The following is a 17,433-nucleotide window of genomic DNA, read 5'->3' on the forward strand; positions in this document are numbered from 1 at the left end:
TTTTCCCTATCTTGACTGTTATGTAAAACTCAACTTCTAAGTCCTTTCTTTCTTCATCCTTCTGACTAAGTACTCATACAGAAGTCAAATCAAGGTAAGTTTTTGTGTCAGTAGGTGTCACAGCAATAGAACTGCATGGCTGGAAAACTTTTTCTGATCTCACAGACTTCTGATTTCACAGTGCTGTCATTCCAAAAATAGAGAAAATGCCAAAGTATCTTGTAAGAGATCAGCTGAGAGAGATGATGCAAATCCTGGCAACAGTATGTTAAGACCAATTTAAGAAATAAGGAAATTTGTATACAAATTCCCTTATTATATATTTATGTAAATTATGTACATTACTGTATTATATAACTGAGGAACACCCATAACATATTTTGCAAATTTTATAAGGAAAAGTTTGTTTTGTTTTGTGTTGTGTTGTTTGGTTTGGTTTGGTCTGGCTTTTGTTTTGCTTTGTTTTGTTTTGTTTTGTTTTGTTTTTAATACAGGAGTCATGTGCAAGTAATTGCAGGAGTTCAGAGGCTGTGGCTTTAAGAACTCCACAAGTTATCCTAAGAATGGGAAAGAATTTTTCAGATGGTGACCTAGAAAGTGGGAGTTTTTTCTGGAGACTGAGACTAGAATTGAGAAATGCTGAATGCTAATGAAAGCTGAACTGGAAAAACAGACTAGAAAAAAGGACCCAACCTGCAAGGAAAAGATAAGTAAGTTAGCTTAAGAACTTTTATTTAAACTAAATCTCAATAAAAGGATTCAAGTTTTCTCCCTTGAAATTACAGTGAATGTTTGGTCTGATTTTAATTTTTATTTATTTATTTATATTTGATAGCAGATTCTTTGAGTTTGGAAGCCCTGTGTATGAATTCCATTTTAAAAGGGTTGGAGTACTTCTGTGTCATGGCTCTTAATAGCTCTCTCTTTTATCATGATGTTTCTTACAATTTTGAAATTATCTCACATATCATATGGCAATTGATGTATATTTCCAAATAAAGGTACACCAGGGAAACCGTTCAAAATTCTCTTTTGCTAATTGAGATGAACATTTGAGATGTTTCAAGTACGCCAGGCTTGTTTACATGAGAGTCTTTCCAGACAATTTATTATAGAAACAAATCATAAATATCAATTCCAATCATAGATTAACAAAACTTTCGCTGAAAGTGAAAATTATTTTAGTATTGCAGGGGCTGTAAAAATCATTTCTTCCAAGATTTGTAATACTAGTTGCATTCATTTTCTGTTTAATCCTGAACAATTATGTTTTGGAATCTCAATTTAAAATACAGATTTGTTAGCTCATCCAATGTTAAAGAATTTCTATCATGTTATCTTGACCCAACTGAGACAAATACAGATTGAAGAAATTATCTATCTTTGTTTGGAGTTACACTAAGGTAAATACTTTCTGAACCAAGTTAGACCACCTTCTGTGTTCCACGGGCCTTTACTTTGAGTTGCGTCTGTCTTCAAGAAATTAAACTAACTTTTGCTTAACTTTTTCATCTCAGTGAATCATTTGTTTGTTTTCACTTTGACATGTTGTTTGATGGTGACTAACAGTAAACTGTGTCTACTGTATAAATAGGCAGAAGTTTGAATACTTCATTGAACTATTACTATCATTATACAACAGTTTGGATGGTAGACAGGGTTTGCTGTGGAGAATATTCATCTTCAGTTGTAATTTAAAAGTTCTGAATGAATTAACAAATGAGATCTGAAAATATTAACAGGCAGTTCTCTGTGTCCTTGACTTCTCCTTCAAATTGTTTTTACGTAGTATCTGTGTGGGTGTATCTACATACCTACAACTAGATATATCTGGGTTTTTTACTTACCAGAATTCTGGTACTCAGTAAAATCATATAGAATCATAGAATGGCCTGATCTGGAAGGGGCCTCAAGGATCATCAAATTCCAACTCCCCTGCCACAGGGAGGGTGCTAACCACCAGATCATGAAATTTTCCAATCCAATTCATACTACGATTAATAAAAATTTTATCATTGATTTTTCTGTGTAACAATATTCAATTCCCAAATATCCAACTATCGGCTTATTTCCAGGTACAGCATTATAATTGCTATTTTTTTTATTATTATTTATTTATATATCACTATAAATCACTATATTTATTTATTATTTTTTTTTATAATCACTAATTTTTTATATGTAATTATACGTTAACTAGTTTTACTGAACTCTGGAGTATATAGTCTTTCTGAATAAGCATGCAGTGGCATGGATAATAGTGTGCCACTATAGAGTGATAAACTTGTGAGAGAGACTTAGGGTAACACTCATCAACTTGATTTTCATTTTTTTTCTTTCTTATCCTTGGCACTTTTCCTGATGTGCATATTCCTCTTTATTAGACATTTGGCAAATGCAAAAGAAATCCAGGTCAAGTAGACTTAAAACCATTCTGATAAATAAAGCTACCTCTTGGAGCTGCCTGATATATTTGTACACATGGATTCTCTGAAAAATGTTTTGTTTTTTTTCCCTGTGGAAAGATATTTTGAAAATACATTTCAAAGCTTTTTTATTGAAGAGAATTAATTAGATGCTATAATCTCATATTTAGTGAGGATTAAACCACATTATTAAACTGGCACGGAATATGGGTATTCTTTTAAAAGACTTGTTCTCTTTACCAAGGTTTAAGCTGTGAAGTCTAGAAAGGAGACTTTTACATGCTTTTGCATGTAGTTTTATTCTTTGCTAGCATGTAGTCCCTTCTGCAAGAGAAAGGGAGAACGTGAATGAGACAGACGTAATCAGTGTTAATGAACAATGTTGGATGCTGCTATTTATCTTGTTTTAGAACTTAAGACCATAGAAGAGACAACTAAAATAAAGGGTGAAATTAAAAAAAAATGAGGAAATAAATTTTTTATACAATTCTTAATTAACCTTTGGAACTCATTCCAAGAGAGTTGATTTCTGATTTCAGTAGGATTCAGAACAAGGATAAGTCTATCTAATATACTTTTAATTAAAATATTAAAAGTGCATAAGCAAACAGAAAAGCAATAATTTCCTACACTGGAAATTGTTGAGAAAATCAGTAAGAATAAAAATGGTGAGAGCAAGGAAGAAATTCAAGAGTAAATGTGGACTTAGTGTTATATTAACTGTATTATCTTTTTCTTTTGAAAAGCTGTAAAGATGTAGTTATAAATAAATAAATAAAATGAATTGAAATTTAAATGAAGAAAATTAGAAAGTAATTTTTTTTTTAATGTATGATTTACCTTAAAACTATTGCCTTAGAAATAGTCATTCTTCAGAATAAATCTGAGGGAATGCTTTTCTACTTATTAGCCTGAACCTTGATCTTGAAGTATGCTGAGGTTTGCGTTTTGGTCTGTGTACTTTAATTGTTTTGGCTCAGCACCATGCTGAATTGCAACCCTGGCCTTTTCCTGCTAAGAGGAGATCACTCTAGCAAACAGAACAACATATCCATAGCAACTGTATTACTTCTGAGTTTTTAAAACACAAAATGGTAATTACTTTTTTTTTTTTTTTTTAATTGATGTCTCATAATTTATAACAGTGATGACCTCCTGGCTGGGCATTTCCAAGCTATTAATGACAGGCTGAGTTATGCGACCTTGACTTCACCTTCAACCATTAACTCTTCTATCTCATCATTAACTGAGAATATGCTAAGAAATACCCTCCTTTTTGGTCATTATTTCTTATATATGCATCTCGTAAACAGATATTTTCTGTAACAATTACATGTCAGAGTAATTTCTTTTTTTATTAATAATACCTAATGTTTTATCTTTGTTTTCAAGCTGCAAGGATCCTTTGACATGTAGAAGCTTGCAGATTACTTAAGTTTCTAGGGAAGAGGTAGTCGTTTATGTACAGGGAAATTGGAGAAAGAGGGCTTAAAACATTACATTTTACATGGGAGGAAAAAGCCTTGGATCTTCTGAGTTGTGTCTATGGAGCATATTCAGAAATGCTGAGGAATTCATTTTTAGATCAGGCGTTTAGATGTACAATATATACAATACCAGCAAGAAAACCCTTAGCGTTAATAGTAAAGGTGACCTCTAAGTTATCCCTCCTGACTACCGGATCTTTAGACAAAATGGTTAGTAATTTCACTGGGATTAATTTGCCAGCATTTTGCAGACCCTTATCTTATTTTCTGAAACTCATAGAGGGATCAGAATCCACATGATATATTTCTCTTATCTGTCAGTGCAGCAGCATAAGATAAAAGAAGATTCTTATTGAATGGATATATTTTTCATTGTCCTTCATAGTATAGATTAAATGGGCCTTGTATGATTTTTTTTCTTTTCCTGATAGACCAAGTCATACTTCTGCGTAAATAACTTTTGTGTAATTTGAGAATTCCTGCGAAAAGCCCAGTAATCTTTTTTTTTTTTTTTTTTTTTTTTTTTTTTTTTTTTAAAGAGGTTTTAATTAGTGGCTTTATCTGGATCAAAAACAAATGTTGCTGGAGGGGAAAAAAGGTGAGAGGTTATGAGTGAGTTATTTTCAAGGGTGGAACAATGGAACAACAAGGGTTGTCTGCATGACTGATGAAGATTATCATCTATGACTAGAAGTATGAGCTACAGAGATTCTGTTTAATTTGTTTGTTCAAGTAACTCAGACACACAGATGCATTTCTGTAAACAATGTTTGTAGCACTTATTCGTTTGCATAGGAATTGCAATGGTAAAATCCTAAGCCAGCTGGAAATATATCTGTCCAATGAGAAAATAAGACCCAGGAGATACAATTTGTTTTTCTTTTGTTGTTGTTATTTTATTTTGGTGTCTGGTTTATTAGAACATATCATCTTAATTTTGTACAATAGAGAGAAAAAAAAGCAGGGAGAGGTGAACAAGGCCAAAAGAACGTAAACCAAAGAAGTAAACTCTGCAAATCTTGATGAATACAACTCCACTGGTAAGTGACAATATAGGTGAAACATTTCTCTTTCAAACTTTTTTTCCATTAGTTTTTTGACAGGAGTACACTAGTTCAGCTTTAATGAGATTCTAGTGTAAAAACTTCAGGGCTAAATAAAAGAAACAAATCAAAAGGACCAGATGATTGCCATTTAATGTGAAAGAATGAAAGTGCAAACAATCATTGTATGACATCTAGCTGTGCTAGTCACTGCAGAATGACAGGTAGAACAATTCAAAGTTACTGATCTAAAGATGGAATAACAGCTCATATGTTTGAAGTGCTCAGAAGATGAAGAAATAAAACAGACTCTAAGATAAGACATGGTTAAGCCTTTTAAATTCCATGCCTTATTGTCAGTATCATTTGAACGCTTTTGTACACTTTTTTTTTCCCCCTCTGTAACTATTTTATCGAAGGAATTACTTTTATGAGCTGATTTTTATTATTATCCTTCAGGCTGAATGGTATGCTTTGTTTTTCAACAAGGTGAGAAAAAATGTACACAATGAAAAGTATATTACTAGTTGGCTAAGCACCCATATTGTATTTATTCAGAAGTCTGTATTCTGCAGATACATTGTTAAACCGTGCATTTTAAGCAAGTTCAATAATTCACATGCTAATTAGCTCTACAGGTAGCGTGGCTTTTTTAACATGCAACATAACATATTTATTGTAAGTTTCTGTTTATATTTTCCTTTTCTATTATTTCCTTGATATTATTTTAAGGCTGGGGAAAATCACCTATTCTTTCTTTCAGCAAGCCTTTTTATCAGTGAAATAACCTATTCTAGTTACTGCTGGAAACAATAATCTGTAATTGCTGCTTTCAGTCCTAATTTGGCCTGTCCCTAGTTTTTCATCTCAATCTAATCTAAACCTATTTGAGCAAATAAAATGATATTTACCTCATCCTCTGTTACAAGCTTTCAAGATTACATGCTTCAGGAAAAATCAATACAAAATACCAGCTTAGCAGCAGGTTTGTGCTCAGAAAGAATGCTAACTTTTCTTTCCTGTATTTTCTGACTCTCTTCTCCCCTGGAGTGAAAGCAAACCTTAGACCATAAGGAATGAAGGGCAAAAAAAAAAAAAAAAAAGAAACACAAAAAATCCCAACCTTCAGTGATGTGTTTGGTTCATGGTTAGTAGCCACTTTTGAGCTTATAAGCCAAAGTGCAGTGCATGGTCATGCTCCTAACCTTTAGCTTCTGCTTCCACACTACACATCTTACAGGGTTCACCAAAAGGAAGTATGTCGACCTCTTGGATGATTTTTCAGACTCAAATGCCATCTTCATTTATTATTTATATGCTTCAAGCAACTGGGATTTGAGGTATCATCATACCTGACTGACTGATTTAGGAAGTGGCCACCTCTCTGTGGGGGAATCTCATGAGAATAAAATCCTATTACTTTCCAAAAAGATTACTTCATTTACTGCCTGAAATAAGCTTTTGATGAAAACATTTGAATGTTGAGTTTGTAAACAGCCAACGTTTCTCAGTGTGCTGCCTTCCTTTTCCTTCTTTTCTTTCTGTTTTTTTTTTTTTTTTTTTAACTTAATATGTCTGGTTGCTTTTATTTTGATCTTCTTTTGTTTTGTTCGTTGCAGATTTTCTGACCAAATTTTTTACAGATTTATACAGAAAGATGAGTCTTTATATTAATTAAACTGCACCTATCAACCTTTTCAAGTGATTTTTCCTCTCTCTTTTGTGACAGAACAGAAGAGATCTTCCTTTTAAACCTTGTGTTGGATTTCTCTTTCATACCTCTCTCCACAGGCTTCCTTTCCCATCCCCACTCTATGAATAGTCTCTGATTTGAAAAATTGTAAAGAGTTATTTGGTCTCCCTTTAGGCCCTGTGGGATCATAATTGTGTAATAGTCATGTAGTGGATGAAAGAAGCCTTTAACCAAGTCAAATACTTAACTTAATCACCTCTTTTTGTAAAAATTAATTCAGGACTCTAGTTTTCTCAGATAAGTAACATAACAGGTATGTCCTTTTCTTTCAATGCATATATAAGAGTAACAAAAACATACGCAAAAGAAGTAAGTCACACAAGTTTTAATTTCCCCAAGACGAGTAGCAATCAAATCAAGGCATTTAGAGGGAAAAACATCAGTGTATATTTTTCTTTTAAATAGGAGATTAAGACCTAATTATAGTCACCTAATTGTGGTTACTAATTAGTACTTTAGTCACTCTAGGTGCATAAATAATCAATGGAGAGAGATAAGCACCTTCAGAATGCTTGAGTCTCAGATGAAATGAACTTCCCTTCAGAGATGCTTATTTTGTTTTATTGCTCAAAAGTACTGTCAGTAAATTCATCCTAAACTTATTTAGGATAAATTCCAACTGATAATTTTATTGCCAGTATCTTCTAAGCTGTAAGAGCCTTATTCTACAGACCTTCTGTCCCCCTCTGTTCTCTAGAATCCCAGAGGGACTGAAATGACTATTAGCTTCTAGTTCAACACCAATAGAAACAACAAAAAGCTTAGGAAGAGCTGTTTCTGAATGTAATTACTTTATTTTTAGAGTGAATTGTTAGATACAAGTCTCTGAAAAATGATAGACCAGTATCTCATTCCTTTTGTACATTCAGGGATTACCAGTGATTAGGTGAAGTCAAGTCTCTCCCACACCTCTTTTTTTCTTTTTCTTTTTCTTTTTCTTTTTCTTTTTCTTTTTCTTTTTCTTTTTCTTTTTCTTTTTCTTTTTCTTTTTCTTTTTCTTTTTCTTTTTCTTTTTCTTTTTCTTTTTCTTTTTCTTTTTCTTTTTCTTTTTCTTTTTCTTTTTCTTTTTCTTTTTCTTTTTTTTTTTTTTCTGTCCAGTCCTGTTTATCTTTGGTAATGATTTACCCTGTAGTCTCAAGTGATGACGTATCTCCTCTCTAAAGTGCAAAAATTAGACAGCTTACACTTCCCAGAGCTGTTTCAAGATCTCCATAGATGCTTTGACAACTTACGTTTAATTCACGTTTCAGGGCTACTCTTTTTTTCTTATTCAAAGCCAAAACTACACTGACAGTTTTTGAAGCTGTTGACCCTTTTCAACAAAATCTGACTTGCAGGTGAAAATCTTAAGAATACTAAATTTCTGCGATTGCCTGATACAGCCTGTCTCGTCCACGTGCATGTCTCTACTGCCAGCAATGAGGTGCTGTGTCTCATTGAGCTCTGGAACATAAATAGGCATTTAGAACCATTTTCTCTCTGTGGAATTCCTGTATTTTGTTTGATGCTTAGAGAATCTTTCAGCATTTGAGGCTAAATTTTAAAATCTAAACTCCACCATGTCTATATATAAATTTTGAATAAAGTCCTAACCAAGCAGTTCTGTGATTTATTCCATGGAATCCTTTAGTTTTCATAACTCCTTTTGTAGCTATTTGCAAACAAACTGTCTGAAATAATACAACCCAATAGCATAGACACAGTTACATCAGTGAATGACATTGATTAGTTGGTATAAACTTTCTAAAAAAATTATGAGAGTTTTCACTGACTGCTACAGAAGATATTTCATCATGGCAAAATAAACAAAAACTTTAACTGTTTCATTAGACATTATAACAGGGAAGTACATTCAGTGAAATAAGTAATTATTTCCTTTTTTTTTTATTTTGGAAATCTATGTGGCACATTACAGAATGTTTTGCTATGCTTTGGTTATTTTTAGGAAAAATAAAAGAGATAAGTGAACAACAGCAGAGCTTGGGGTTCATTGTGATTAGCTGCCTGAACAGACTTTCAGTGTCAAGGGATAAGGGATATTTTCTTCAGGAAACCACTACTGCTTCCTACTTTAGGAAATTTCCTTCTAGTGGAAGGCTAGTGGGGGATTGCCAGACCTAACTCACCATAATGGACCCCTAGCTTGTGCGCAGCAGTAGGAGATAGACATCACAGTTGGGGATTTCAGCATGTTTGTGTAGGAGCTGGTTATGATTACTAAGTACCCTATGAAATATCTAGCAGCTTTTCCCTAGCAATGTTAAAAAAAAAAAAAAAAAAAAAAAAAAAACCAGACTAGGGCAAGGACACGGTTTGTTTTATCCAATAAAAACTGAGGAAAGGAAGGATCTTTAGTGGAAACATCTAGTGCCATGTCATGCTTATTAGCAGATGAAGAAATGCAGAAGACTGTGGCACTGCTGCAAATATTGAATAGGTGCTAATGGTGAAAACATTCAAGCAGTAAAATGCCATGATAATAGAAATATTATATTGTTTTTTCTTCTGTTCCATTCTTTACGATTTTATTCTGATATGATTCCCTTGGTTAGGGAGTGAAATAATATGACATAATTTTTTTTTCTTATTACTAGTTTTGACTCTTTGAGAGTCTAATAAAGATCAATTTAGTCTAACATTGTCTATGTAAGGTATGATTCACCTCAGCAGCATTAAAGGGAAAGTATCTGAGTTTCCTGCTAAGGAAGAGGAACAGCTGCTTCCGGAGGACAGTTCAGAAGCTCTATATGGGGGGAGACATCTAAATTACCTCAGTTAATTTCCCCATGCTTCTCCAGTCCCTCTGTAGTAGCCACTTGATCTTAGTAGTCTTATATTTCACCAATAAACTCTTCAGAATACATTTATATAGTATCTAGTATAATGGGGTATTATCTTGTAAACCTTATGTACATTCAATATAGGAATCAAAACAACTACCACTAAAGATGGTAACAATAGTAATAATGGCAGTATTCATTAGAAATGATAGGAAAAAAACATTCTCTCCAATTCTAATAATGCATTCAGATGATAAGCTTCTTAACAACTTCTGTTTAACAACTTGTGCTACTTTTTGAAGAAAGAATAATTTCTGAAGAGTTAAATGTTGCAGAATCATAATGATATGACTTGCTTTGAGAAGTCCAAATGGATATATAACTTTGAAAGTGCTAGCTGTTTATTAAGGGCAGCTGCTCCTCCCTCCTCTTTTCTGAGCAGTGACATAGAAAGGTAAACAAGATAACAGCAGAAGTTACTTCAGAGTGCCACAGCTGACACGGAACCTTCATCTTCCAGAAGCAGGCCATAATCTAAAATTGTCCTGTAAATGCTGAGATTCAACACATAAAAACTTCAGACTTAAAAGATCAAATCTCAGCTGTTCAAGCCACTGGACAGATCTTTAAGTACCTTTTATTATCTCAGGATATGGAGACTTGTCTTAAATTTCTAATACTGTCAGGCTCTATATTTGCTGTCATAAAGAACAATGGATATCTTCATTTTCTCTTTATCCTTGATTACACAATAGGTTCCTTGAATTTAGATTTTGCATGCTTAAAGCATCAGTCTTACAACTGATCAAAAACTAGTTGCTTCTGACCCTGTTAATCTAAATGTAGAATTTCCAAAATATGAATGTGGATCTAACTCCTACACTGCCTATGGCTGTTGAACTTCACTAATTGCTTTACCTTTCTGAACTTTAAAACCTACCAAAAGCCATCATAGACCCTGTTTTTATATTTCAGTTTTAAACCATTTCCTCTGTTCTCCACTAGCAATCATTCTTGGAGGCTTAGTTGGCTAAGCCAACAAAAGATCTAAGCTGCATTTTGTTGTTCATCTAGCACATCCAATTATACCCAGCCACACACAAAGTACGTTCGTGCCTAACATTAATTAAGTAGAACAGACAACATCTAATAAATGACCTCTTAGTTCTGAAAGGCTAAATTGCATCAAAGGAAAAAAGTATAAAAGTGAATGACTTAAAACTAAATCCTATTCATCTGTATGTCCAGAAAATACTGGAGAAGGAATCTTTTGGATGCTACATAGTGCAGGGTAGCTCTGCCCGCATCAAAAAAATAATGAGGGTCTAGAGAGAAACATATAAAAGTCTTTCCCAAAAAAATGAAATTGAGCAAATCCTTCTACTTTGCTTTTGTAACCTCCTCTTCTCCCTTGCCCTCCTCTCCCCCAACTAATACATTTTCTTCTGAATTGATAGGACAGGATGCAGATTGCTTAATTTGTTTGGGTTAATAAATATAGTAAATGCAATATCCATGCCTTTATCATATGGGGAAAAAAATGATACAGTATCAGTAATACTGAAGGAAAATCAGAAGTTTGGATTTTCTGCACTTTACATTTCCAGTGGGATATATATATATATATATTTTTCTGAAGTTTGGAATAGTTTCCAACTGTTGGATTTTTTTCCTCCCTAAGATGTTTATTCTTTCATATTTTCCCCTGCTGCTGGGGATTCAGTCTCAATTGGAGGAAGCAGGCACCGAGGTCAAATTACAGCTTAAAAAAATGTTCAACTTCTGTTTGAGGGACAGAAGGAAAGAAGACCCATCAGTCCAGACTAACGCAGAAACTTAGAGGAAATTGTTTATCGGTAAAATAAGTCCTACTCATTCAGAAGATGGAAAAACAGTAAATATTACTAGGCAGAATATGCTTCTACTTCAAAGGCCATTTGGGCATCTTTAAAGTTGGGATTGTGGTTATCTTTAAATTTAACTATTTATTTTTTTCATTGAGGAATTTGGATTAAAATGAATTTCCAGCATGCTATGGAACTGTAGAAATCTCATAGTAAATATCCTTTTTTATTCTGTGTTCTTAGGCTGCACTTGTGCTTGTCTGTTGGTTTTGCCAGACATATTTTGTAATATTTGAATGAGCAAAGTACAATTCTTAAGTGCTTTTTTTCCTTATTTGCAGTAGTTATTATTTCTTTTAAAATTAACATATACAGTAGAATATTCTGAGTTTAAAAAAATTAATTGTAAATGTAATGAAAGATTTTTTTAAAGATAAGACAACATAATTTAAAGTAGTTAACTTAATGTTCTGAAATATATTTTTGCTTTTGTTACAGTTGAAAAAATGATGGTTTCTTTTATATATTGTATATTCCAAGATGATTTCAAAGCACTTTCACTTAGAAAAGGTAGCTGCTATTACATATGAATTTTCAAAGCTTGCCAAGGCCTTGGAAGGAATGATGAAAATTACTATTGCACGACCTTCAGGTTTTCTTTGTTTCATAAAAGGCTAAGATAGCATTTTTGTCATTTTTCTTTCAGCTCAGGTCTTTCATCATAAATATCAAAGCGTGCAATTATGCCTGCTCATATCCTACCATATTCTGCCTGTTTTCTATCCATAGTGATAGTGTTCTCTTTTAGTATACCTTTTTCTTTTGTTTTTCACAAATCTGAAAGAAGTCCCATGTTTTTGTCGAGTGCCATAAATTGTTCATGAAATGCATGCTGCACTGATTAAGAAGAAGAATACTTTATTAAAATAGCTTTTATTCTTTTGTTCTAAGCAAGTCCTAAAGTAATGTTCAGATGTCAAATCTAACAGGATCATAGGAGACTGATTTGGCTTACAGGTGGAATTTTTAAATAGTATTCATTGTAAAAAATGAGACAATATTCTCTTCTATTAAAATCTGTCTTCCTCTAGTTTCACACTCAGTTATTCCCATTGTTCCTTCTTATTTATCATGTACAACTTGTTGTTCTATCTTGTTTTATGGTTTCATGAAATCTGATCATCAAAGATACAGATTGTATGTAGCTGCCATTGCCTACATTAAATCATAGATGTATAGTATCTCTTAAAATCAGGTTTCTTCAATGCCTTTAATAGTTCAAATAGGTGTCCATTCACTTTTTATATGTGCTTACAGGCTTATTCCATTTTGCGAAGCATTTTAGCATAGCACAGGTGTTATATCAAACTGAAATTTGCATTGTTCATTTGATTCTTATTTTTTAGAAGAGCAGTACCTTAAGTACTATTAACAACGTACACAGTGCCAAAATTCTGTTCATTGACTGAAGAAAAAAATTCTTGAAAAACAGAACAGTAAAGCTTTGTTACTGCGTGCAGAAAACCTTTTTTTTTTTTTTTTTTTTTTTGTTTATTATGCTGAGAGTTTTATCAAATTTACAATGACACAAGGAATAAGTTGTTTTCATCAATTTGAATGGTGCTGTCACATGAATGTTAACTTCCTGGATATGTCTTAAGTTAAATGTCAGGGGATATACATTTTCCACATAGGATAAAATTGATTTCAAGTTTCTTTAACAGTGATTAAGCAAAAAATCTCCACCATTTTTAAACGAAGTGGAAATGTTCCAGCATGTGTTAGGAAAAGCATATATGCCTAAACAGTAACAGTGTTACCTAAAGTAGCTAAGTAAACTGTTTTAACCAACAATAATTTGAAATATCAAAGCTTTGCTAATTTAGTAAAATTTACTTATCTGAGATTTTGATTAAATCCATAAAACTGTAGGGAAAAAGAAGCTTATCACTTTCATTAAGAAATTATTTAAGCATATTTTAATCCTTTTTAAAAAATGAAAAAAAGAACATGAAGAAGGGAGATGTTTTCTAATGTTTGTTTGGTGTTGGGTGTTTCTTTGTTTGTTTTTTGTTTTGTTTTGTTGTTTTTGGAAAGCACCTTTTGAAAAGCCCCTCCCCAGCTCATAAATACTCCTAGGAAATCCCCCAGCATAATGGCTGTATGTATCAATGCTGCAAAAGAAAGGAAGATGACATCAGAAGAGAATTCATTAATTCTTAAGACTTTTGAAATATTTATAGGACTTTGAAACAAGGTTGCTTGCTTATGCAGTGTCCATTCAATTCATTGTGAAGTTGAAATGTTAGGTGGAAATTCTCAGACTGTTATATATCCTTCTTCCTACATCACAGTTTATATTTGTTTATTTTCCCACACTGAATGATAAATATGTTCAGGAATTTTTATGCATGAAAAGGTAGCACGATAAAGTGGCTGAAAGCTATAAAGAAAGCAGCTGCTTGGGAAACTTTTTAGTGTCTGTAGCAACTTGTGAAGGATTTGGGCCTCTGAAATTCATTTGAAACAACTTGGCTTCTACCAAATCTCTTTCTATCAGCTAAAAATTGCATTTCATGTGTTAAGCTCAGCAATAAACATATTGAAGAACATTTTAAAATGCATATTGTTCTATGTACATATAACTTGCATTTCAGAATATTTTAAAGCCTATCCAAAAAAATGATTAATGTTAAATTTCTTTTTAATTGGAAGAAAGACTTTAATCCATTTTAGCAATTGTTATATCATTATGCTTAGCATAGAACAGAACTGATTTTTTTTTTGTTTTGTTTTGTTTTGCAGATTATACATCTTTGAGCATATTATGATCCATATCTCCAACTAATAAAAGACTAAAAGATTGCCTTTGTTAGGAAAATCATAAAAATGAATTTAAAAGTACATAAAGTAACAGCAAGAAATTCTGTTGTATTCCATTTTGATGAAGGCAGACACAGTTAGAGAAAAACACAGGCATAACATTTCTAACCAAGGCTGAAGAGATCAGAGTTTTGTTGGTAAAGTTAAGGAGGCATTCTCAAAGAAAGGGTAAGTATGAGATCCAACACAAAACCAGGATGAATTCTTCAAGGGAAGGAGGTAGAAGCTGTGTTTATTTATTTATTTATTTATTTTTGCTTTCAGTATATGCAATAAATATACAGTTAAGTAAAAAGATGAGCTGAAAAAAAATTATGTTGTAGAGTTGACAGGAGTCAGAAAATAGAGTTTTTTTCCTAAAGTACTGCACAAAATTCAAGGAGAGAAAATGTGTCATTGAGGGGTGTTTCAATCAGAAAACCTTTAGATTTAAAGGTTACTTCACCAATAAAAGTGAATTTTTTTGCATTACTGACTTCATTGTTAGGAATATAATATTGAATGCTTTGTAATAAAAAAGATCAAAGATTATGTTGTTGTTGCTGTTAAACACTGCTACTACTAATTAAATACTACTAATAAAATTAATTTAAATTAGCATACTGCCTAAACAAACTGGGCTTAAAACCTTTTATTTTTAGAATGTCAGACCCCAAAAGTTCACAGAAGGTAACAAATTTTTTAGTAAATCTGAAGTGATAATATGCAGCACTTGTTTCAAACCACTAAGGTCACTAAGCAGAAGTCATCACAAAATAAATTATTTCAAAATTACTGGAATAAGGCAGACCAAAAACAAGCTCTGTGTGACATCCAAAAAGAAACTCTGTGACTTCAAGTTACAGAGAAGATTTTTTTTTTTAATGTTTCTTTTAATAGCATAACCAGTCAAAATGACTCTAAAATCAAACATGGAGACAATTAAATTTTAGCTCAGAATGGACATATGTTGACTGCTTTATAACAGAATTATGAAGAGAATAACTTACTCCAGCAGAAAATTTAAGATAAAAGTCAGTATTAATAAATGGCAAAATCTGCAAGGCTACTAGAGCCAAGCTGGAAATCCTATCTTTGGGTATCCAATAGAAATGATCATAAATTGTGTCAGATAAGCATTTAAAAGAGAATTAAAAGAGAGAGCCAAGAAGACCAACAAATTCATACGTAAGTGTAAAGTGAAAAGGAAAATATGTGTGAAAATTTGTGGATCTTCAGGGCTCTCTGGAACTTATGGGACTGTGAATGATAAGGGCATAGTGATCAAAAAGCTCATTTCTTCCCAGTAGTATTCACCTTAGGTCATACAGTATTTTCAAGAGCTGATAATTCTTCAGTGTTAATCCCACCGTACCATTATCAGTAAATACCTTCATTTGATCTATCTTCATTATAAATATATGAAAACTAAATAAACTGGGATCACAGACCTGAACCTAAATTTCTAAAATAGGACTTAAATTACTGAAAGAATAAGTAGCTGAAGGAAAGACCAGTCATATCAAACTATTCTCGCTATTTGACTAACTGACTTTGGTATTGAGGACAGCAGGAAGGAGGAATAGGATAGGGTCACAACTAGCTGTTACGCTGGTCATAAATCTGATGTGCTGACCTCCAAACATGCTAAAATAATTTGCAATAACATTAAATATTAGTTCATGTTCAAAGTAATGCCTCCTATTTATTACTGTGGGAACTATAATAGGTACAAAGAGTGCAATAACATCATTGGATATAGCAACTTCTCAGGCACAAAATACAATATTTCAACATAGCTGCCATCATTAACCATGCATTTTCACCAAAAATGAACAAGTGCATGCCATCCTCATAAAAATGTGCACCAGAGGAGGTGACCATTGTTTATGCTATCACTGCTGAAACAAACCACCCACCACCTCACTGTGCTCACATCCGCTGTTTGGTCTCTACAGATGTTCAGCAAACACTGATGAATGTCAGTGGGTGTATTTTTTTCCACATGGAGGAATTCAGTTCCACACTTTTGTTTCATGTGCACTTCCATGTCAGATATCATTTTGCCAGACTGCGCCTCTGCTGCCATCTGTCACACTGAAACAAAATGTAATGGAATATTGGTGGGAAGGTTCAGCCTCTACAGCCATATCACCAATATCTCTCTCTGATTCTGTGGACCACCATGATAAAATAGGAAGCATCTCTTCTTTTGGAGCTTTTGGAGCACTTTTGGAGCATCTCTTATACATACTTATATTCAAATTTGACTTCAATTAACTTGAAGTGCCATGAAGATGTCTGACAGAGAAGAAAAATAAAAATGTCAGTGCAAAAGGATATGGAACCGAAGCATTACTAGCTTTCTAATGAGGCAGTTCATATAGTGTTCACAAATTATACATAAAGAAGTCTGAATCCAGAATGCTAATTCATATATCCAACACAACATTAATCAGGAGACTTTAAGAACAACAACAACCAAAAAAGATTAATTATTAGGTATGATTATGTGATTACCCAGGGATTCATTGTTGTAAACTTGCCAGTAATAAAATAACTTTAGATCTGTGCACTAGCCAATTCTTGCTGTATCAAGTAGTTCAATCCATTTTGGTAGGACTCCTGAAAGGTGTGCTGGGATGTTAACTGTGAACTGCCAAATCCAACAGTACAACAAAGAACAGGTTGGGTGGTTGGCAGACTTGTCTACCTCTACTCATCAGAGGTAGAAAAGTTCTGGCCCCTCATAGCTGACTTTTCTTTAGTCTCAGCCAGAACGAATAAGGCAATGACATCTGTTAAAGGCTGCAGAAGTTAAATCTCATATTTATAAGTGTAGTTGATGATGGTATACGTGTTTTGTTTTGGTTTGAAGTCAGTAAGAGAGAAGGATGAGGAGATACACATTAGTAAGATTCAGGTATAAAATTCATTTTTTCTGGGTTTTTAGTTTCCAAACAGTTACACTTCTTGGGAGCTCCTGTATAGAAAGCTACCATAAAACCTTCTTAAACATATTGATCTTTTCTTGGGCTAATCCCTTAGCAACTCATTTGTAACTATCCATTCAATTAGCATAGAACCTATTACCCTTGAAATTCTTGGGCTTACTACCTTAGAAAAACTAAAGCTTTAGGAATTGTTAATTAGGAGTTACGGGAGTTAATTAAGCAGAAAAAGGAACACAAAGTTCTCAAACATCACGTTCCATTTTAGCCTTCATTTCTATTTAGAA

At 33.1% G+C, this 17,433-nt stretch overlaps 2 long non-coding RNA genes across 2 annotated transcripts in view; both read left to right on the forward strand.

Moving 5' to 3' along the window:
• LOC124417687 overlaps window positions 1-17,433 on the forward strand; it is a 75,683-nt gene that overhangs the window by 36,464 nt on the left and 21,786 nt on the right. The gene's annotated exons all lie outside the window — the stretch shown is intronic.
• Window positions 613-14,824, forward strand: LOC124417688. The gene is made up of 3 exons (XR_006936524.1): window positions 613-710; window positions 4,862-4,953; window positions 14,139-14,824. It is a non-coding gene; the product is annotated as an uncharacterized LOC124417688 (long non-coding RNA).

This window comes from Gallus gallus, chromosome 2 (genome assembly GCF_016699485.2).
Source record: "Gallus gallus isolate bGalGal1 chromosome 2, bGalGal1.mat.broiler.GRCg7b, whole genome shotgun sequence".
Taxonomy (NCBI): domain Eukaryota; kingdom Metazoa; phylum Chordata; class Aves; order Galliformes; family Phasianidae; genus Gallus; species Gallus gallus.